The sequence below is a fragment of the Castor canadensis genome, chromosome 12 (genome assembly GCF_047511655.1).
Source record: "Castor canadensis chromosome 12, mCasCan1.hap1v2, whole genome shotgun sequence".
In the NCBI taxonomy this organism is placed as follows: Eukaryota; Metazoa; Chordata; class Mammalia; order Rodentia; family Castoridae; genus Castor; species Castor canadensis.
Window position 1 is genome coordinate 84,130,127 of NC_133397.1, and position 22,973 is coordinate 84,153,099.

General features: G+C 38.9%; 1 protein-coding gene across 1 annotated transcript in view; it reads left to right on the top strand.

The window, feature by feature from the left end:
- Vwa3b (von Willebrand factor A domain containing 3B) overlaps positions 1 to 22,973 on the top strand; it is a 225,483-nt gene that overhangs the window by 42,344 nt on the left and 160,166 nt on the right. The gene's annotated exons all lie outside the window — the stretch shown is intronic.

Genomic DNA, 22,973 nt, shown 5'->3' on the forward strand with positions numbered 1-22,973 from the left:
CTACACTCCTGCATATTTTTAGTTGTCAAACAGACGTCTAGCTTCAACATAAGACGGGGACTTCTCTGGGGATAGGGAGAAGCTGCAGCTTCCTCACTTTACCTTGTGGTGTTGCAAAGGTTCCTGGGTGAAGGGTGCTGGGACTCTACCTAGGAGCAGTTGCACAGTGGGTTGATGGAAATCATGGCAGGGAATAGGATCAGAAGCCTGTTCCTGACACTCACAAAAATTTTCAGATTGAAATTCTTAGAGCAGAGCCAGAGAGAACTTGCTGGATCACTACTATATAGAACCAACACCTTTGTTCTCATCATGAAGTGGACAGCTCGAGAGAATCTGAGAAAATGCCAAATGACAAGCAAGATTGATGCCAATCTAAGAAAAATTAATTCAGGATGTATGCCTTTGAAAGTGATTTATAAGATGAAGCCTAATGGGCAATGACTCAGTCAGAGTAAAGAATATGAGATGTCACCAGCTCACCAAGGCTTGCTAATTACCATAAATGGGGCTTGTCTTTGGCTTAATGTATTTCTTGGTTTCCTACTTTGTTTTCTGCTCCTATGACAGAATACCGGAGAAGGGACAATTTATAAAGAACAGAGATTTATTTGGCTCATGGTTCTGGAGATTGGGAAGTCCAAGAGCGTAGTGCCAGCATCTGGCGAGGGTCTTACACCATATCTTCCCTTGGCAGAAGGTGGAAGGGCAAGAAAGCAAGAGATCAAGGGAGCAAGAGAAGGCTGAACTGGCTTTTATAACAAGTTCACTCACAACAAAATTGTATTAGGGAGTCTGTCTGAGGGGGTTACAGAAGGCAGGAGAGATAAAGAAAATGTTAGAGAATGAAAAATATTGAAATAACACATCTATATATGAACATAATATAATGTACTGTATAATAAGTTATTGAATATTAGGGGAGCTTGGTGATAGAGAATGAGTAAGTAATAGAGGAGAGGGGTTTAATTTGATTAAAGCATGATATATACATACCTGAAGTACAATGCAACCCCCCCAGACTATCAATATATATTTAATAAAAAGAATGAAGGACAGGAGGGAGAAAATAAGTCTTTCTGGGGATGGCTACTAACAGGAGGTGGGTGATCACAAGGAAAAGGGGGAATGAAGGGGAATGTGGTGGATGTATTTTATATCCATATATGAAAATAGAAGAATGAAATCTGTTGAAATTGTTCTAAGAAGTGGGGAGGAGGGAAGAGGGAGAACAATGGAGGGGGTGAATCCATCTAAGGCATATTATAAGCACATATGTAAATACCACAATGTATCTCCTGTACAACTATTATAGGCTAACAAAATTATTTGAAAAAATAAATCCACTCTCACAATAACTAATCTACACCACAAGAGTGATATTAATCCATTCACGAGGGCAGAGCCCTCTTGATCAAATTGCCTCTTTTTAGGACCCACCTCCCAATACTGTGGCATTGGAGATGATTAAGTTTACAACACATGAACGTTGAAGGACACATTCAAACCATAGCTCTTAGCAACTGAGTTACAAAAGAAAACATACCTAGCCACATAACTTGTATTTTTCACAATTACCATCTTCCAGTCCTGTGAAGCATACAAATTAAATTAAATTACAGAGAAAAACACCTTTCTTAGAATATAATGTTGAACATGCTTGGAATTTCAAATCCATCTCTGTGGTCACAAGTTCTGAATTTGCGGGAAGAGTGTCAAATCCTGAATATGCAATCTCGTCTCCTCTATCCATCACAATGTCCCAGAAATGCCAACATTTCAAAGTCTGCTTCTCCCACTCAAAAACTGCCCAGAAATCTTTGACAGACTATTTGAGTTTGGAAAATGTGTGATTTCCTACATCACCTGGGCTCCTGCCCATTACAGCGTCAACAGTCACAAGCATTTATCATGATCAGTTTTCCAGGCCGCCCTCCCTCTTCCTTAAGAGATAACTTTACCTGTATCATATAGAAAGTAGAGGCCTTCGAGTGAGGGGTTGGAGAACCAGTGCATAGAAAACCCACGTGGCAACCTGAGGGAGATTGTCTGCTATTATTGACTTTTTAGACTCTGGATAATTGACTCTTACAGTCTGATTTACCCTTGCTCCATGCTCTGCACTAATTCAAAAGCAAAAACAAAGCAAAAGACAAGAACCACTCTTTAGTCAAGATAAAGAGTATTTGTCACCACTTTTAAGTGCACAGATCAGTAGTACAAACATATTCACACTGTCATACAACCAGTACCACCACCACCCATCTCCAGACCTCCTTTCATCTCTTCCAACTGAAATGCTGTACCTCTTAAATAATGACTTCCCTTGTCTTATTCTGTTTGTGTGGCTTATAACAAAATAGCAGAGATTGGGAAATTTATAAAGAACCAAAATTTATTTATCATAATTCCGGAGGCTGGGAAGTCCAAGAGCAAGGGTCTGGCAGATCCAGTATCCAGTGAGGGATTGTTCTCTGCTTTCAAGATGGTACCTTGTTGCTGCACCCTCCAGAGGGGACCTATGTTGTGTCCTTACATGGCAGAAGGAAGGGCAAGAAAGGGTAAAATGGGAAATCCCTTCAGCCTTTCTTTTTTTTTTAGCAAAAATTTGTGGTTTTATTTTTATTTCTATGTCTTTACATATATAATAAGCAGAACGTTATGAATGAGGCAAAATCTCCCTTTTCCTCCTTTTTACTCCTATGTACCACCCTTTCCAGAGTTAACAGCCCAACACAGAGAATCATGCATTTTCCCTGTCCATGTTTTTTAATATTACTACATAGAAATTTGTGAACAACATGTAATAGTGCTTTCAATGCTTAAAATTATACAAATGTTATGCTATGTGAATCTTACTGTAAATTTCTCTATTTAGTCCACAGTATGTTTTAAAGATCTCTGTTGAAACATAGTTTATGTTTATTCATTCTATCCAATGTATTCAATCTATGCACAGAGCATAATGTATTTTTTTTTCTTTTTCTTTTATTATTCATATGTGCATACAAGGCTTGGGTCATTTCTCCCCCCTGCCCCCACCCCCTCCCTTACCACCCACTCCGCCCCCTCCCTCTCCCCCCCACCCCCTCAATCCCAGCAGAAACTGTTTTGCCCTTATTTCTAATTTTGTTGTAGAGAGAGTATAAGCAATAACAGGAAGGGACAAGGGTTTTTGCTGGTTGAGATAAGGATAGCTATACAGGGCATTGACTCACATTGATTTCCTGTGCGTGGGTGTTACCTTCTAGGTTAATTCTTTTTGATCTAACCTTTTCTCTAGTACCTGTTCCCCTTTTCCTATTGGCCTCAGTTGCTTTGAGGTATCTGTTTTAGTTTCTCTGCGTTAAGGGCAACAAATGCTAGCTAGTTTTTTAGGTGTCTTACCTATCCTCATCCCTCCCTTGTGTGCTCTCGCTTTTATCATGTGCTCATAGTCCAATCCCCTTGTTGTGTTTGCCCTTGATCTAATGTCCACATATGAGGGAGAACATACGATTTTTGGTTTTTTGAGCCAGGCTAACCTCACTCAGAATGATGTTCTTCAATTCCATCCATTTACCAGCGAATGATAACATTTTGTTCTTCTTCATGGCTGCATAAAATTCCATTGTGTATAGAGACCACATTTTCTTAATCCATTCGTCAGTGGTGGGACATCTTGGCTGTTTCCATAACTTGGCTATTGTGAATAGTGCCGCAATAAACATGGGTGTGCAGGTGCCTCTGGAGTAACCTGTGTCACGGTCTTTTGGGTATATCCCCAAGAGTGGTATTGCTGGATCAAATGGTAGATCGATGTCCAGCTTTTTAAGTAGCCTCCAAATTTTTTTCCAGAGTGGTTGTACTAGTCTACATTCCCACCAACAGTGTAAGAGGGATCCTTTTTCCCCACATCCTCGCCAACACCTGTTGTTGGTGGTGTTGCTGATGATGGCTATTCTAACAGGTGTGAGGTGGAATCTTAGCATGGTTTTAATTTGCATTTCCTTTATTGCTAGAGATGGTGAGCATTTTTTCATGTGTTTTCTGGCCATTTGAATTTCTTCTTTTGAGAAAGTTCTGTTTAGTTCACATGCCCATTTCTTTATTGGTTCATTAGTTTTGGGAGAATTTAGTTTTTTAAGTTCCCTGTATATTCTGGTTATCAGTCCTTTGTCTGATGTATAGTTGGCAAATATTTTCTCCCACTCTGTGGGTGTTCTCTTCAGTTTAGAGACCATTTCTTTTGATGAACAGAAGCTTTTTAGTTTTATGAGGTCCCATTTATCTATGCTATCTCTTAGTTGCTGTGCTGCTGGGGTTTCATTGAAAAAGTTCTTACCTATACCTACTAACTCCAGAGTATTTCCTACTCTTTCTTGTATCAACTTAAGAGTTTGGGGTCTGATATTAAGATCCTTGATCCATTTTGAGTTAATGTTGGTATAGGGTGATATACATGGATCTAGTTTCAGTTTTTTGCAGACTGCTAACCAGTTTTCCCAGCAGTTTTTGTTGAAGAGGCTGCTATTTCTCCATCGTATATTTTTAGCTCCTTTGTCAAAGATAAGTTGCTTATAGTTGTGTGGCTTCATATCTGGATCTTCTATTCTGTTCCACTGGTCTTCATGTCTGTTTTTGTGCCAGTACCATGCTGTTTTTATTGTTATTGCTTTGTAATATAGTTTGAAGTCAGGTATTGTGATACCTCCTGCATTGTTCTTTTGACTGAGTATTGCCTTGGCTATTCGTGGTCTCTTGTGTTTCCATATAAATTTAACAGTAGATTTTTCAGTCTCTTTAATGAATGTCATTGGAATTTTGATGGGAATTGCATTAAACATGTAGATTACTTTGGGGAGTATTGACATTTTTACTATGTTGATTCTACCAATCCATGAGCATGGGAGATCTCTCCACTTTCTATAGTCTTCCTCAATCTCTTTCTTCAGAAGTGTACAGTTTTCCTTGTAGAGGTCTTTCACATCTTTTGTTAGGTTTACACCTAGGTATTTGATTTTTTTTGAGGCTATTGTAAATGGAATTGTTTTCATATATTCTTTTTCAGTTTGTTCATTACTAGTGTATAGAAATGCTAATGATTTTTCTATGTTGATTTTATATCCTGCTACTACCTTGCTATAGCTATTGATGATGTCTAGAAGCTTCTGAGTAGAGTTTTTTGGGTCTTTAAGGTATAGGATCATGTCGTCTGCAAATAGGGATATTTTGACAGTTTCTTTACCTATTTGTATTCCTTTTATTCCTTCTTCTTGCCTAATTGCTGGCTAGGAATTCCAGTACTATGTTGAATAGGAGTGGAGATAGTGGGCATCCTTGTCTAGTTCCTGATTTTAGAGAGAATGGTTTCAGTTTTTCTCCGTTAAGTATAATGCTGGCTGTAGGTTTGTCATATATAGCTTTTATGATGTTGAGGAACTTTCCTTCTATTCCTAGTTTTCTTAGAGCTTTTATCATGAAATGATGTTGGATCTTATCAAAGGCTTTTTCTGCATCTATTGAGATGATCAAGTGGTTTTTGTCTTTGCTTCTGTTAATGTGGTTTACTACGTTTATTGATTTTCGTATGTTGAACCACCCCTGCATCCCTGGGATGAAGCCTACTTGGTCGTGGTGAATAATCTTTTTGATGTGTTGCTGAATTCGGTTTGCCATTATTTTGTTGAGGATTTTTGCATCAATGTTCATTAAGGAGATTGGCCTATAGTTCTCCTTTTTGGAGGTGTCTTTGCCTGGTTTTGGGATAAGTGTAATACTGGCTTCATAAAATGTGTTTGGCAGTTTTCCTTCCCTTTCTATTTTGTGGAACAGTTTAAGGAGGGTTGGTGTCAGTTTTTCTTTAAAGGTCTGATAGAATTCAGCAGAGAATCCATCAGGTCCTGGACTTTTCTTTTTGGGGAGACTCTTGATTGCTGCTTCAATTTCATTTTGTGTTATAGGTCTATTCAGGTGATTAATTTCCTCTTGGTTCAGTTTTGGATGAACATATGTATCTAGAAATCTGTCCATTTCTTTTAGATTTTCAAATTTATTTGAATATAAGTTCTCAAAGTAGTCTCTGATGATTTCCTGGACTTCCATGGTTTTTGTTGTTATCTCCCCTTTTGCATTCCTAATTCTACTAATTTGGGTTTTTTCTCTCCTCATTTTAGTCAGGTTTGCCAGGGGTCTATCGATCTTGTTTATTTTTTCAAAGAACCAACTTTTTGTTTCATTAATTCTTTGTATGGTTTTTTTGGTTTCTATTTCATTGATTTCAGCTCTTATTTTTATTGTTTCTCTCCTTCTATTTGTTTTGGGATTTGCTTGTTCTTGTTTTTCTAGGAGTTTGAGATGTATCATTAGGTCATTGATTTGGGATCTTTCAATCTTTTTAATGTATGCACTCATGGCTATAAACTTTCCTCTCAGGACTGCCTTAGCTGTGTCCCATAGGTTCTGGTAGGTTGTGTTTTCATTTTCATTGACTTCCAGGAACTTTTTAATTTCCTCTTTTATTTCATCGATGATCCATTCTTCATTAAGTAATGAGTTATTTAGTTTCCAGCTGTTTGCATGTTTTTTGTCTTTACTTTTGTTGTTGAGTTCTACTTTTACTGCATTGTGATCAGATAGTATGCACGGTATAATTTCTATTTTCTTATATTTGCTGAGGCTTGCTTTGTGTCCTAGGATATGATCTATTTTGGAGAAGGTTCCATGGGCTGCTGAGAAGAATGTATATTGTGTAGAGGTTGGATGAAATGTTCTGTAGACATCTACTAGGTCCATTTGATCTATTGCATATTTTAGATCTTGGATTTCTTTATTGAGTTTTTTGTTTGGATGACCTATCTACTGATGATAATGGGGTGTTAAAGTCTCCCACAACCACTGTGTTGGAGTTAATATATGCTTTTAGGTCTTTCTGGGTATGTTTGATGAAATTGGGTGCATTGACATTGGGTGCATACAGATTGATGATTATTATTTCCTTTTGGTCTATTTCCCCTTTTATTAGTATGGAATGTCCTTCTTTATCTCATTTGATCAATGTAGGTTTGAAGTCTACTTTGTCAGAAATAAGTATTGCTACTCCTGCTTGTTTTCGGGGGCCATTGGCTTGGTAAATCTTCTTCCAGCCTTTCATCCTAAGCATATGCTTATTTCTGTCGGTGAGATGGGTCTCCTGTAAGCAACAAATTGTTGGATCTTCCTTTTTAATCCATTTCGTCAAGCGGTGCCTTTTGATGGGAGAATTAAGTCTGTTAACATTAAGCATTAGTACTGATAGGTATGTGGTGATTCCTGCCATTTAGTTGTCTTAGTTGTTTGAAGGTTTGATTGTGTGTACCTAACTTGATGTTACTCTCTACTGTCTTGCTTTTTCTTTTCTTGTGGTTTGGTGCTGCCTGCCTTTTCATGGTTAAGTTGGGTGTCACTTTCTGTGTGCAGAATCCCTTGCAGAATCTTTTGTAATGGTGGCTTTGTGGTCACATATTGTTTTAGTTTCTGCTTATCATGGAAGACTTTTATTGCTCCATCTATTTTGAATGATAGCTTTGCTGGGTAAAGTATCCTGGGGTTGAAGTTATTTTCATTCAATGCCCGGAAGATCTCACCCCACGCTCTTCTTGCTTTTAATGTTTCTGTTGAGAAGTCTCCTTTCAGCCTTTCTTATAAGATCACAAATCCATTCATGAGAGCACAGACCTCATGATTTAATTCCCCAATGGCCCCATCTCTTGATGTAATCACATTTTGGTCTCAACTTAATACCATATTTTGGTATTTTGGAAGGGTCCATACATTCAAATTACAGCACCCCATTTCACCTTCCTCTTAGTCCCTGGCAACTGCCATTCTACTTTCTGTCTTTGAATTTGCCTACTTTAGGCACCTCATAATATGTAGAATCACATAGTATTTGTCATTCTGTGAGTGGCTTATGTCACTTAGCATGAGATGTCCTTAAGGTTCATTTGTGTTGTAGCCTGTGTCAGAATTAAGGCTGGGAGTCTTTGCTCCCATTTCCTGTGTGGGGAACAGGAAATGCTTCTCTCTTTTCTCCCTCCTGTTTCTCTCCTAATAAACTTTGCTGTTAAAAAAAAAAGAATTAAGGCTGAATAACATTCTGTCATGTGTTTATTACCACATTTTGTTTATCCAGTCATCTACAATGGACATGTGGGTTGCTTCCACCTTCTGGAAACACAGATAGTACTGCTATGAACATGGGTATAAGGACATCTAAGACTCTGCTTTCCATTATTGTGGGGTATATACGCCGAAGTGGGATTTCTGGCTCATAAATGGTGATTCTACTTCTAATGTTTTTGAGGAATCTCCAGACTGTTTTCCATAGTGGCTGCACCAACTTATATTCCCACCAAAACACACAAATGTTTTCAGACCCTTGCCACACTTACTTTCTCTGTCTTTGATGGTAACCATCAAAATGGGCAAGAAGGTGCCTCGTTGTGCTTTTGATTTGCGTTTTCCCAATGACAAGTGAGTGAGCGTCTTTCATGGCTTGTTGAAAAAATAACACTATAATGCAGTGTTTTAAAAATTCAAGATTCACACAAAAATTCCTGATAATCAAAATGGTGCCTCAGTCCCCTTCTACCCTACCAGAGGCTGAGCCCAGGACCCTGCCTGAGCTTCATTGCCATTCAGTGATCCAAGATGGTGGGCATCAGTAGGAGCTCTGGGAATTAGACTCCTGTTCTAGCAAATCCTTCCAGTGCTCACCTTATGGCCACTTCATGACAAGTAGCTCTCTGTTGTTCCCTTGCTGGCCTCTGAAGACTCTACCCCACCTCCCTGGATTCACAGCAACCTTCCATCCAAAGGTGCTTCAAAGAACTGGAACCTCTTCCCATCTTCTCCTGGGAACCCACTCCTATTCTCCCCAGGCCAGCCTCCTTTTATCTGTAGAACAGCCTCTCTCCTCCTGCTTCTTCCAAGCTGCCTGTTTATAAACCCTAACATCTCTCCTGGGATGCCTTGCAAGCTGTTTCATCTTTCTTCTCTGCTGTAGGCCTCTTCTGGGGCAAGTTTGCAATGAGCCTCATAGCCGCTTGCATGTGGAGTTGGGGATGGAGAAGAGAAAATATAGGAGAAATGGTTGATAGAATACAACCAAGAGTATAAATGAAATCCACTAGAGGTGCCAGGAATGCAGTATTAAATCCTACCACAGATGGAGAAGGAGACCACTGAGATAATGTAATTAGTTACCTTGTTTTTTGGTGCTCTGAAATAATACTTCAGGAGTAGATGCTAGAGTCAGAAAGTAGAGTTTGCATGCTATTGAGGTGGTGAAGCATGTAGCACTGGAGTACAGTTCAGAAACTACTGGTCATATGTTACCATAGAGCACTTGAAGTATAGCAAGTTCAAAGGGAGATGTGCTGTAAAATACACACAGGATTTGAAAGACTCGTGTAAAAACTATAATGCACAGATGGGTGTGGTGGTGCATGTCTGTAATCCCAGCTATTCAGGAGGCAGAAATTGGGAGGATTGCCGTTTGTGGCCTGCCAGAGCAAAAAACTCACAAGACCCCATTTCAACAAATAAGCTAGTGGCATGCACCTGTCATCCCAGCTAGGCAGGAAGCATAAACAGGAGGATTTCAGTCCAGGCAGTCCCTGCCAGACCCTATTCAAAAAACAGCTAAAACAAAAAAGGGCTGGGGGCATGGCTCAAGTGGTAGAGTGCCTATCTTGCAAGCACAAGCCCCTGAGTTCAAACCATAGTATTGCCAAAAAGAAAAACCTCAAACCATAAATCGTCCATTAGTAATTTTTAGTATAGGTTATATATTGAAATGGTATTATTAAGCATAAATTGGGTTATATCAAATATGTTAATGAAATTAAGTTTAGCATGATTTTCTAAAGTGTGGCCACTAGAAAATTTAAGTTATATACATGATTTGCATCATAGGGTGCTCTAGAGCCAAACTGGGTCTATCACTTCAACAGCAATGTAGCCTTGGCAGGTAATGTAAGGCATCTGCTTCCTTTTTCCCTTTGATAGCGTGGGAATCGAAGCGATACTGCTGTTGTAATTGCTGTTATTGAACTGGCTGCATTATGTGATGAGGATGCAGACAGGAATAAGACCCTGTCCTAGGCTACGTTTAAGGAATTAAAATGTAGTAAAACATACATCCAGAGCTTTGGAGTCAGACCCATTTATTAGCTGTATGATTTTGTTCAAGGTGCTCAGTTTTTGCCTTTTCTTTTCTTTTTTTTTTTTTTTTTTGTTACTAGGGTTCAAAACTAGGGTTTCAACCTAAGGCCTTGTGCTTGCCAGGCAAGTGCTCTGCCACTTGAGCCATGCCTCTAACCGTTTTTGGCTTTTAGATTATTTTTTAGGTAGGGTCTTGCTTTTTGTCCAGGTTGACCTAGTATGGGGTGCTCCTACCTATTCCTCCAGGGTAGTGGGATTGCAGGTATGTAACACCACACCAGGCTTGTTTGTTGTGATAGGATGGGGTCTTACTAATTTTTCCCCTGGGCTGGCCTTGAACTGCAATTCTCCCCATCTCCACCTCCCAAATAGCTGGGATTACAAGTGTGAGCTCTGTACCCAGCTTGAACTTCTGCTTTCTTATTTATGAATGGTATAATGATTTTTACCTTATGGATTTTTAGGAATATGTCTAGACTTACACATCTCAGGATATGCAAAATGTTTTCTAGGATGTCTTGTTCTAGTTTTAGTTTTATCAGTAAATGTACTCAGTTCTCACTTGTAGTCTACTTACTTTGGTTTCCTAAGTTATCTCTTAGTTGGCTGAAGTCCAACTTCTTGTAGTTTCCTCAAGAAGGGCTCACAGGAACAATATTCCATGGTTTTCAGATGTTCTTTCCTACAGTCTTGTTTTTTAGGACAACTTGGCAGGATACAAAGACTTTGGCTCAGTTTGTTTATTTATTTATTTATTTATTTTATTTTATTTCCTGGATTGTGCTCCAATGTCTTCTCAGGTTAGGTGCTTTTGAGAAAAAAATCTGAGATTAGCTTGATTTTTTTCACTTTTGCAGATGACTTTGCAAAAGTGCCTGGTTGCCTGGTTGCCCAAAGAATTATTTTTTCAAAAGAATTTAAATCCATAAATTTTTTTTGTAGGCATTATTCCTTTATTTATTTATTTATTTATTATTTTTTTATTCATATGTGCATACAAGGCTTGGGTCATTTCTCCCCCCTACCCCCACCCCCTCCCTTACCACCCACTCCGCCCCCTCCCTTTCCCCCCCACTCCCTCAATACCCAGCAGAAACTATTTTGCCCTTATCTCTAATTTTGTTGTAGAGAGAGTATAAGCAATAATAGGAAGGAACAAGGGGTTTTGCTGGTTGAGATAAGGATAGCTATACAGGGCATTGACTCACATTGATTTCCTGTGCGTGGGTGTTACCTTCTAGGTTAATTCTTTTTGATCTAACCTTTTCTCTAGTTCCTGGTCCCCCTTTCCTATTGGCCTCAGCTGCTTTTAAGGTATCTGCTATAGTTTCTCTGCATTGAGGGCAACAAATGCTAGCTAGTTTTTTAGGTGTCTTACCTATCCTCACCCCTCCCTTGTGTGCTCTCGCTTTTATCATAAATCCATGAATTTTTAAGATTCATCCTAGCATTGGCAACTGTGGAGATTTTCCCTTTGCATATGTACATGCAAGACTTCTATTTCATACAAATTTCCTTAAAGTGTATTTTTAAGCATTTGTCCTGCTCCATTGTTTTATTACTATTTTGAAATTTAACAAACACATTGCATACTGCTTGGTTTGTGTTGGACACTGTTCTAGCCTTCTCAAATTTTAACTTACTTAATCTTCACAACAAACCTAAGGAGTAGGTGATATTATTATCTTCATTTTAGGAAGAAGGAAACCAAGGAAGAAAGTGGATAAGAATCTTGCTCAAATTAAGTTAGCTAGTAAATGGCAGTGTCAGAATCCAAGCTCAAGACCATTTGTGCTATGCTGCTTTTCTTCCTCAGAGACTCACTTTGTGTGTCTGGTGTATCTCCTTTAGCAGTCTTCTCCACCTATCATTTTCTGTCTAATATTTTAAAACACGTTATTCCTGCTTGTGTTCACCTCCTCTAGTTTCTAGCAGTGAGTTTCATAACCTTTTCTTCCTTAAGCCAATTTCAACTTCTATGATTTTTCTTCTTTCCTGACTTCTTCATGTTTCTTCCTATTGCCTTGCCATCTTATTCTTGAGTTCTGAATTTCCACTTTGTCTTCCTCTACTATGGACGTGACAGGCATGTGTATATATATATATATATATATATTCATTGTTCTACACACATGTGTTGCTATAATTCATGGAAAAGTATCAGAGCATAATTTTGTGTATTCCTTTGTAACACTTGTAGTGGAGTACCCATCTCTTGATAGTTTTGCTGCTCTTTCCTCCATAATTCTTTTACATTTTCATTGTTCAAGTGCTGTGAGCCAGCTTCTTTTATATTATTCACCACTGAATGGAGATAAGATTTCTGACAGGTGGATTTTTGGGAGACAGTGTAGGGAAGGGGCTAAGACAAGCATCCATCCATTCCTCAGAGCTCAAGGACTCTATTCTATGTATCTGCTGTTACAGATGATGAGTTGTGAAGCCCCGTCTCTTTTGCCTGTCTAACCATGTAAGCAGACTTTTGAGGTTCCAGCACTCACCACTGTCAACAAGGCTCTCCTTTGAGTTTAGGGAAGCCCTGCTTCCAACTTCCTAATCTGCCACAGACCTTTTGACATCCCATGTGCACTATTTTTTGTGATTTCTCTTTCTTTCCTTTCTTTTTTTTTCAGTACTGAAGGTTGAACTCAGGACCTTCTGCATGCTAGGCAGGTGCTCTACCACTTGAGCCACACCCCCAGCCCTTTTTGATGGGTTATTTTTGAGATGGAATCTTGTGTTTTTAGCCCCAGTTGACCTATACCTTCCTATACCTCCTTTGTGTATCTGGGACTACAATCATTTGCTATCATGCTCTGTTTATAGATTGAAATGGGGTCTCATTAACTTTTTGCTCCAACTGGTCTTGAACCACATTCCTACTGATCTCTGCTTTCTGAGTAGCTTGGATTACAGGAGTGAGCCACTCTGATTTCTGCACAGCTGTGCCATAGCTCAGCTGCTCTTAACAGTTTTGATATGAATGTTATTTTTTGTCTCTGAATTTGGCAGAGAAGGGTGTTTGTATTTTCTTTTCTTTCTTTCCCTCTTTTTTTGGCAGTAATGGAGACTGAAACAGAGCCTTATACTTGCTAGGCAAGTACTCTACACTTGAATCATGTCTCCATCCCTGTATTTTTTTGTTTATTCTCATCTTCCTGCCATAATTTCTAAAAGATTGACTTACATAGCTATGTTCATCCTAGAAGTAAAGGCTAAATCCTAAATGTTCAAATATATATTAATGAGTGAGCTCTAAGAGCAAATATGAAGTTTTCATCTGTCCTGTGCAGTTGGATAGTGTATGTCACTTTGATTTTGGTCATATATTTATATGTCATACATTATGTCAATGCTCACTTATTTGTACAAAATTAGTAAAATATCACTTAGACACTTAAACATCCATTGTCAATTTCTTAAATTCCAAAATAATTTTTCAAAAGTTATTTGTAATTTTAGTATTTCAAAAGAGAAGATAATTTGTAAACATCAGAAAATAACCTTTATTGTCATCTGGTTTGTTCTCTTAGCATTACGTCAGTTTTTTAACTAGAAACCATGGAATCATTTCTAGTTATTGGGTGAGGATGATGAGGTGTACTAACCATTTAAATGCTTAACTCTTGCTATGTCAAAGCTTTTTTCCCCAGGACAATCAGAATTCAGCGCATGTGTGTTTTCCCCCCATTATAATTGTTACCATTTAGTCAGCACTCAAGTGTTGCCAGGCACATACACACCATATCTCATTTAAAAGGTATAACAGCTGTATGAGGTGGAAGACAGCATTTCCTTACATCTTTCAGAAGAGAAACAGCCTGGAAGTAACCTGTGGCAATTACATGGATGGAGCTGCAGTTCTGGACCATGGCTGTCCTGAGCATCTGACTATATCGCACTGTTCTGTTGTAGTACACATAGGTGATCTGGAGACAGTGAAGAACAGAGGAAAAAATATTCTTGCAACTCAGAGATTTTTGATGTTGAACATTTTGATTCAACAGTCTTTTTGCTATACACTTGAAATAATTAAGACAATATCAAATTATTAGACAATTTAAATATTTCACTTTCTACTTAATATTATGGGAAGTGTTTTCACATGTTACATATAATGTAGTTGACATACAAAATATTTAATACTTCATTAAAGTTATAAAGTACAGTTTTATTGATTATTTCCTTTAGGACATTTAGATAATTTATAACTTTTCAATTAGGGATATTATTTCTTTTTTGTGTGATGTATTTCAGTGTTCTTTTTTTTTAAATAGATTTCTTATAGTGAAAGTACTGGATCAAAGTGTAACACTAGATAAAGGGTAATCTCTCACATTGAGATATTTTCTAAAACTTGGTTTTAGACAATATAATTCACATCAACAGTGTATGGAAAATCCCCATTTGGGAATCATGAAATAACATAAAAATGGTACTTCATTGTTTCCATTGAGATTTCCTTGATAAAGAAAGTAATGTGACTTAGTAGTGAATAGTAGTGAGGTTGAACATTTTTGTCTTTATTAACTTCTTTTGTAAATTGCCTTTTTGTTTATTGTCCATTTATCTGCTAGGGTCTTGTGTTTCTTATCACACCATGTGAACTGTTTGTATATTAATAACATTATTTATTTGATGTATTACTTATGGGATAATTTGTAATCATTATTATGTTTCTTTTCATTTTGGCTATTTTTATATGCAATCTTAAAGTTTGCACAGTAACTTCAATCTATAAATCCTATAGCTCCTTTGCAATTCTTTCTCTTCCTTCTTTCCTTCCTTCCTTCTTTCCTTCTTTCCTTCCTTCCTTCTTCTCTCTTTTTCTCCCTCTCTCTTTCTCTCTTCCTTCTTCCTTCCTTCCTCCCTCCTTTCCTTTCTTTTCTTGTGGTCTGAGTTTAAACAGAAGCAAATATCTTTTTGGTCTATCTAAATCTATCTGAAATACAATGTGATATAAGGATATGTTAATTTTTATCTAAACATGTAACAACTATCTTCACACACTCACCTTTTCTTCTTCCATTGATATGGCATTATGTGTAAGGAATTGTATTCTTATACATGAGGGGCTTTCTCATGAATCATTTATTCTGCTTCAGGGCTCTTTCCTTTTCTAGTTTGAGGCTGGTCATGCATGACCTTTTGACATTAATTGGTTTTACCATCTGCCTTGTGTATTTATTGCAGATGTGAAAAATGTGTTTGATGCTATCCAAATAAACCTTCATTTTGTATTTTGCTGAGCTGAATTTTGTAAGAGCAGAGCACATGTGTGGTTGTTTTCCATGCCATCTTACACAATGCATATGATTTTTTTCACAGTAACCATTGACATTCTAAGCTTTTGGAGTTTTTCCCCAAATACTTATCCTTCCTTTCTTTCTCACTTTTATAATATATTAATTATTGCAGACACGGGTAGCTAGTACAGCTTGAAAGGCAAACAAAAAATTGAACTACATCAACAGTTTCACATGTTGGTGTAGTAAAGCCTTTTAAAATTTGGAACAATAACATTGCATTTGCACCCATTATCAACTGGAGATTTAAAAGTCTGTAACTATTCTCTAAAGTGCCCAAAAGACTTTGAATTGCTCCAACCTAAATCGGAAAAGCCTGAATAAGTTAGATACATGCATTGCTATGAACTCTGATTTCATTTAATCTGATATTTGATACTTGTTAAATAGATATGTATAGGAATCTATACATATCAAACCTTGTAACAGGTTTGATAAATAAATTGTAATAATACCTGCAGATAAATGAATTATGTGTGGATTATTACTAACTTTTAGGTCTTGTATTTTGAGGTGATTCCTTACATCAACTTTTTCCCCTGAGGAAACAAAAAGTAGTTATAGACTGAGAGCAATTTTGCCTTGTTTCTTGCTTCGTTGCAAAGGATATATCCATATATATATATATCCTTTTGATTCTTATAGATATATTAATTCCTTGAAGGAATTTCTCCCTACATTTAAGTTTTTCTTGTTTGTGTTTCCAGGGCTGTGCTTTTCAGATGATGACGCAGACAATATTTGATGCTTAAGGTAGTTATTGTTATGGTTTGGATATGATTTGTTCCCCTCAAAAGGCTTATGTATTGAGTGCTTGGTCCCCAATGTAAGCAGTGTTCAGAGAATGGCTTTTTGGGAAGTAATTGGATTTATCCTTTGGTGGATTCATAATCTGATGGCATTCTTGGGAGGTGATGGAAACCATAGGAGGTGGGGCCTGGGTGGAAGAAGTAGGTCACTGGGGGCGTGCCTCTGAAGAATGCATCTTGTCCCCCGATCCTTCTCAGTCACTTTGCTCTGCTTCCTGTCCACCATGAGGTGAGCTGCTTATCTCACCCCATGCTCCTGCCATGAAGCTCAGTCTTGCTTCAGGTCCACAGCAATGGATGCAGATGACCACAGCCTGACCCCTTTGAAACCATGAGCCAAAATAAATCCTTTCTCGCTTGTTTATGTCAGGTATTTTGTCACAGCAACACAAAGTCTGATTAACAGTTAATTTAATGGTGTATTACACTTTAGTTTTTCTTACATTAGTTTCTGAGTGTATGGTCAATCTTCTTTGGTCAATCTTCCTTCTAAGATAAATGACAGGAAGGGGGCTGAGTCCAGAGTACCTGCTGAGTCAAGACACTTGGGCAGATATGACTCAGATGTGCCTGCCCCCATCAGGGATCAAGGGAAATTGCCTCTTACCCCTCAATTCTGTGATCTGGTGCTGAGACCCTTTTCCTCACGTTTCTGTGACTTTCTGAAGAGGAGGCATCTCTGTCCATCACTAACCTCTAGGGATGCATTATGTCTGGTTTCTCCACATTAACCTTGACGAAAATTCAGCTCCTCTATTCCTTCTACTGCCATCCTGTCTTCTCCTCTTTATTAGGTATGAGTTTAATGGCTGCTACTGACTGAGATAGAGAGCATCCTCTCTGGCTCCACTCATCTTTTCGTCTGTACTTTTTGAAAATTCTCACCATTTCTTTTCAGAAGCAAAGCAGATCACCGAGTCCTCCCTCCACTCCTAATGACAAATATCTTGTACTTGTGGCTCCCTGAGCTTCCTGAGCTGGTTGGCTTATAGTTTTCATAAAATCTGGAAAATATCCAGTCATTATTATTATTTTTTATCATGAGTCTACAGGTCAACTGCAGTTTGATTGACTTAGAATGGACTTGTCCTACTAACTGGTCTATCCAGCGCATATTCTTATTGTGATGAACAATGTGTGCATAAGAGCTGCAGTCAGCCTGCAGTCACATTTAATGCTCATGTTACAACCACTAAGATCCCTTTGGCCAGAGCAAATTCCATGACAAATTGCATCCCTAAGGAGAGGGGGTGGAATACACCCCCATCTGGAATGGGGAGGGAAGTGAATATTGGATAAACAATAATGCAAGCTACTACCAATCTTTTCTTGTTTGATTCTGATTTTAGCCTTGGGAGATAGTGTTTGCTGGGAAATGAATCAACTTTTGTATCAGACCTGGATTCAAATCCTGGGTTTGCCACTAAATAATTGTGTGACATTAGACTGGTTATTAAAACTTTCTGAGCTATGTTTCCTCAGTTATAAAAATGGGAATAATAGCATCTACCTTAAATGTTTATTGAAAGAATTAAAACATATGACACACGTTGAAATGTTCGGCATTGGACATTTATTGAATTTGAATTCAATAAATAGTAACTTCCTTCTTCCTTCTTGGAGCTCCAAATGAGCTTTTTTCTTGAAAGTAAAATAATCCAAAAAGGTATAGATTAAAGTCTCTATATTATAAAGAACATTTTTTAATAGCCATGTTACTAATGAGTTTATTTGCATGCACAATGAGGGATGGAATTGGAATTTGGAACAAGGAAGTGAATATGGTAGTGTTAAACTGTGTGCTGATGGAAAACAGGTCCATTTGTCAAGGCTGAAGCTAAACATAGGGTTAGAGGAACCTGTCCTTCTCCCAGAAGTGGAATCCTACCTTCCCTAAAGTAAGATTCCACTGTGGGCTCCTTTCTGGACATGGCTTTTACCCATTTCTCTGTGTGAGTATGAACTCAGTGACATATTTATAAATCCTGCCTGAGCATTTCCATTCTTAGAAACTTTCATGTAGGGTGGGTTGTTCTGGATGTGGGCTGGGCTTATCAGTGTTTTGGAGGGAATTCTAGCTGCTGCTGCTTTCAAAGAGTGCATTTCTAACCCTCTGGACAGCTGCTTATTAGGCCCTGTGGCCTGATGTGAGGGTCTATTTACTGGTCTCTTTCTCAGGAAAGAAGGCAGCTTCTAATCTTCTGGGTTTAGAGCAGGCTACATCTTTTATTTTGGTTTTCTCTTCCTGTTTTATCCTCAAAAACTTGAAATTGAGATCGGAAATATGGATTTGTAAAATTATATCAGAGTAAAAATTTTCATTGGGTATCTATCATTGGGTTAAATAAAAGTAGATAATTTTAGCATTAATGCAGATAACTCCAGCTCTGAACTAATCAGTGAAGCTGACAGTGGACTTGAGGTGGCCTATGATGTCAGTTTCTTTAGACTCAGAAATTTAAGTATCCTAGAAGTAGGATGAAAGTCATACTCAGAACCCTAGAATTCTGGCTACTTTAAGCAAGAGTATCATAACTTATACTTGTGGGGGTCAGCAGGCAAACTCAAACAGCTGGTGCATAGTTTTAACTTTAATGTGATTTCATGTGTACAACCCAAAGCACCAATAGCTCAGAACCCTCTCAAAAGCCTAGAATCCTTTCACTTCTAGGCTTACCCTTACCCATGGCAGCTATTACTAATCAGCCCATCACCACTCTTCCACTGGCCTTGGGCCCCTCTCAGTACAGCATGTACTAGGCTGAGAGATTTTTAGTTACCAGCCCCTGCTTATTGAGCAGAACCAACACAACAAATAAGAGTCACTGTGCTTATCACCAGATTTTGCTTACGAGACAAGAGAGAAGACATTGCAGTAAATACATTAAAAGCAAGGAGTTAGGCAATAGCAAAAGGCAGTGCTTTTCTGGGAGTGTTTTGTTTGTGTTCAGTACTCTTGGCAAAATGGTATTGGAAAAGCTGCTCTGCCAGCATCACTCTTAAGTCTAAAAATGTAACTATAAAATTTTGTTGGTTCTACCTTTGAAGCTTGCACTTTTTTGTGTGTTGGTGGAGAAAAATGTATGAACCAAGAGTAAATATTTTTAAATTAGGTTTTATTTACTTGAGCATACGTCAGATTGCTGTGTTTAAAGAGAAAAAATAACCAAGTCCTGTTCTTGGCAGGCACTTGTGATCTTTAATTAGATATTGAGTTAACTGGTCCATCACTCAGGCCTGGCATTGCTTCTTTCTTTCTAATCTCCAATTTAATTTAGAAGCACTGGTTGGTGCCTGTTTATAGCTGTTTATACTGGCAGCAGGAGGTTGTCTCAGATGTCTCCTTCCTTCTCCCTAGAATTCAGTCTAATTCAATAGATGGAGCCAGAGCATCTGTACTTCCAAAACTGTTGCCATATTATGGTTTACTAGGCCAAGAGACTTAATTACCTCCAAAATCCTGCCCCTTCTGACAATGGGTACCTTGAAATTCTTATTGCAGCTCTAAGACAGGCCTCAGGTTAGTTAACAAGTATTTATTAAACATCTTCTGTGGGCTTTAGAGTGTCACAAGGGGTGAGGAAAAGGAGATTCAAAGGGAGTAAAAGACAAAGTTACCAATCAGGGACTCCAAGCCTCTCAGAATGTTGATTTTGCTTCTGCTTTGTGATTTAGAGCTGCCCCCGCTCCAAAACTCCAAGAGTTTTTTAAGAGTTTTTTCTTAAGAACTACCCACTTGCACCTTCCTTCTCTTCTACCCTCAGTTCCCTTCTTCATCTGATGTCTGTACAGGCTTGATTTCCTAACTAGAGAGTCAGTCCCTAAGAGCAGGGAAGCCCTGTATTCTTGTCCCCATCTTGGACTCCTGTCCTGGGCTCCTTGTTTGATTCTAGGCTCCCAGCTGCAGTGTGACCTGCTCACTGTCATTCTCCTTTGGCAGACTCAACCCAGATCTTGGCTCAGCTCAACTCCTTAGAATCATGCTGAAATATTCTAGTGGATCCAGGCATCCTATATCACCTAACAACACATTGAGGCCCAGAGAAACTCATCCAAAAATCTTTTAAAATTGAGTCAAGTTGCTAAGAAAAAGAGAGCCAGTGTAAATTCTGATTACATTTGAATAAACTTGTTCTGAGTTCAGGGTAAGAGATCCTTCTACATTTGTTATTTAAAAGTCAAGGATTTTGCTGGGCTCTGGGGGATATAATAATGAAAAAGGAATTCCCTTAAGAAGCCTGTGTTCTAGAACAGCCTATTTGTGAGACAGATAAAATGACCCAGCTCTCTCCAAGAGTATTTGGATGGGGCAGAAAAAAATGGAGTGCAAAGACGTCAGAGATAACAAGGGATGGCAGAAGTAGAGAGGAAACAAGAGAGGTAGAGAACTGAGGCTGAAGAAAGATAGAAGGCTGTGAAGAGTCAGAGAAGAGAAACTGTGGGTCTTGTTGCTGAAGGATTTCTAGGGAACTGCCAAGCCTGAGGGAACTGTCAAGCCTGAACTCTACCACATCGTAGAGTTATAGCGGTAGCTGCTGTCAAGAGTCAGTGGTCCTGACACTACAGGACCAAGAGCTGTAACACAGCCACATGGGATCTGTAACACTAGTTGCTGTGAACAGAGAGTCCCAGCATCTGACGCCTACTCAGGAACGGTAACACTAGCAGGTGCTGCCTGGTGTCTGCTGCTGCCACTCACTGCCGTAGGTAGCTGAGGATTACAATACCTGCCAAGTTTTGGGACCACCAGTGGTTAAAGCCCAAAGCAATAATACTCTAACCTGAGCACCTAGAGCCTAAAGTAATAGGCCCCTAGCTCTTGGGGCCTGGAGCATAAGCCTTTGGTTTGACAGTCCTGAGCCTGGGTCTTGGGCACTCAAGACTGCCAGCACTGGAAGAGTTTTACCTCATCTAGTCATAATTTCTATCTAGGTAGAGCAAGAGAGTCCCAGCCAGACAATTGTTAACATTTGGAAGTATTGACCAGGTATCAGGGATATGACAAGGAGAGTAATTGCACAAATAGATAAACATAGTTCTGTCCTCAAGGAAGTCAGTTTTAGTTACTATAATGAAATACCTAAGGCTGGGTACTTTGTAAAAAAAAAAAATAGTTGCCATGTGTGATGGTACATGACTGTAATCCCAGCACTCAGAAGGCTGATGCATGAGTATCACAAGTTTGAGGCCAGTGTAGAGCACATAGTAAGACCCTGTTTCAAAACTATAGCACCAACAAAAGAAATCCAAAACCAAAACACCACCAACAATAGCAATCTACTCTCTCCCCTGCCCACCCAAAAAACACAAGAAGTTTATATGGCTTACACTTTTGAATGTTTAATGTCCAGTTGCACATTTCTGGCTCTGGTTAGGGCCTCCTTGACTACATCCCATTATGGCAGATGGTGTCATGGCAGGAGTACCGTGGGAGGCAGAGACCACATGGCCAAACAGGGAACCAGAGAGATGGAGAGGGGGCAGTCTTGCTCTTTTATGTTAACCCTTTCATGACAACTAACTAGGGTCCTACAAAAACTTCCTTAGGCTTTTTCTAGGTAGTACTCCCATTGACTTACCACTAGGCCTTATATCTTAAAGTCCCACCACCTTCATTTCACTACACTGAGGTCCAAGCCTTCAATACACCATCCCTGGGGACAAACCACTTTCAAACCATAGTAAAGACAAACATGTAGAGAGCAAAAGCCCAACCACTGAGAGCTCTTAGAGTCAACCCCAGCAGGCCTGACCTGTGGGTGACTGCAATCCCAGGGTAAACAGATTATAGCTGAGTTAGTAGACACATTATCACTCATCAGAATGTCACCTCAGGCATTAGGAGTGTGACCTTGGAGCCACAGTTCACCAACTACCATCACCTATATCAGAGTGATAGGCTGGCTGGTTTCCTCCTAGGAAGAAATGAGTGTTGATGGGAACTAAAAATCACCAGCACATAATGCATTTGCTAACATAGATCTTGCGCTGTAATAACTGTGAGAATACAGGATTGTGTTCCACTGAGAAAGAAAGATGGGGGCTTTAGAGACAGCTTGCATCCTGACTTCAGCATTGAGTGGCACAGCCTTTGTAGGTTCCTCAATTTCTCTGAGTCATGTATGCTCATCTGTAAAATGGGAATGATGATCCTGACTCGTGCTTTTGTTGTCAATAAATGAAGTAATGTGTCTAAATGTGCAGCACGGTACTCCATTTATATAGGTATGTAGTAAATTTTAGTTCTCCCCCTTTCTTCTTTCTTCACATATCGTCAGGAAGCAGCCATTCTAAAATATACTTAAACAACACTCTTAGAAACAGTAGAACGTTATGGAGCATAGGAGGTTGGTATCAAGAAGTTGGAACAATAGGTGTATAAGAACGTTGTTCCTGAAAATCAACTTTTTGTTTGCATACCTATTTTAGCTACTAGCCTAAAGCTTTGTGAACTTTTGTAGCAAAAGAATCACTGGGATGCCTTTAGAGGTTTCCAAAACCCCAACTCTAGACCTGAGTCTGAGGTGGGCTTAGGAACCCGCATTGACAGGCATTTGAACGTGGTTTTCAGCAGTTTCTAAGCACCACGCTGGAGAGAGCACTGCCTGAGGGCCGGGGCAGTTTCCTGCTCACCTGTATTTCCAGTGCCCAGGTATGATAGGCACTGATTGGG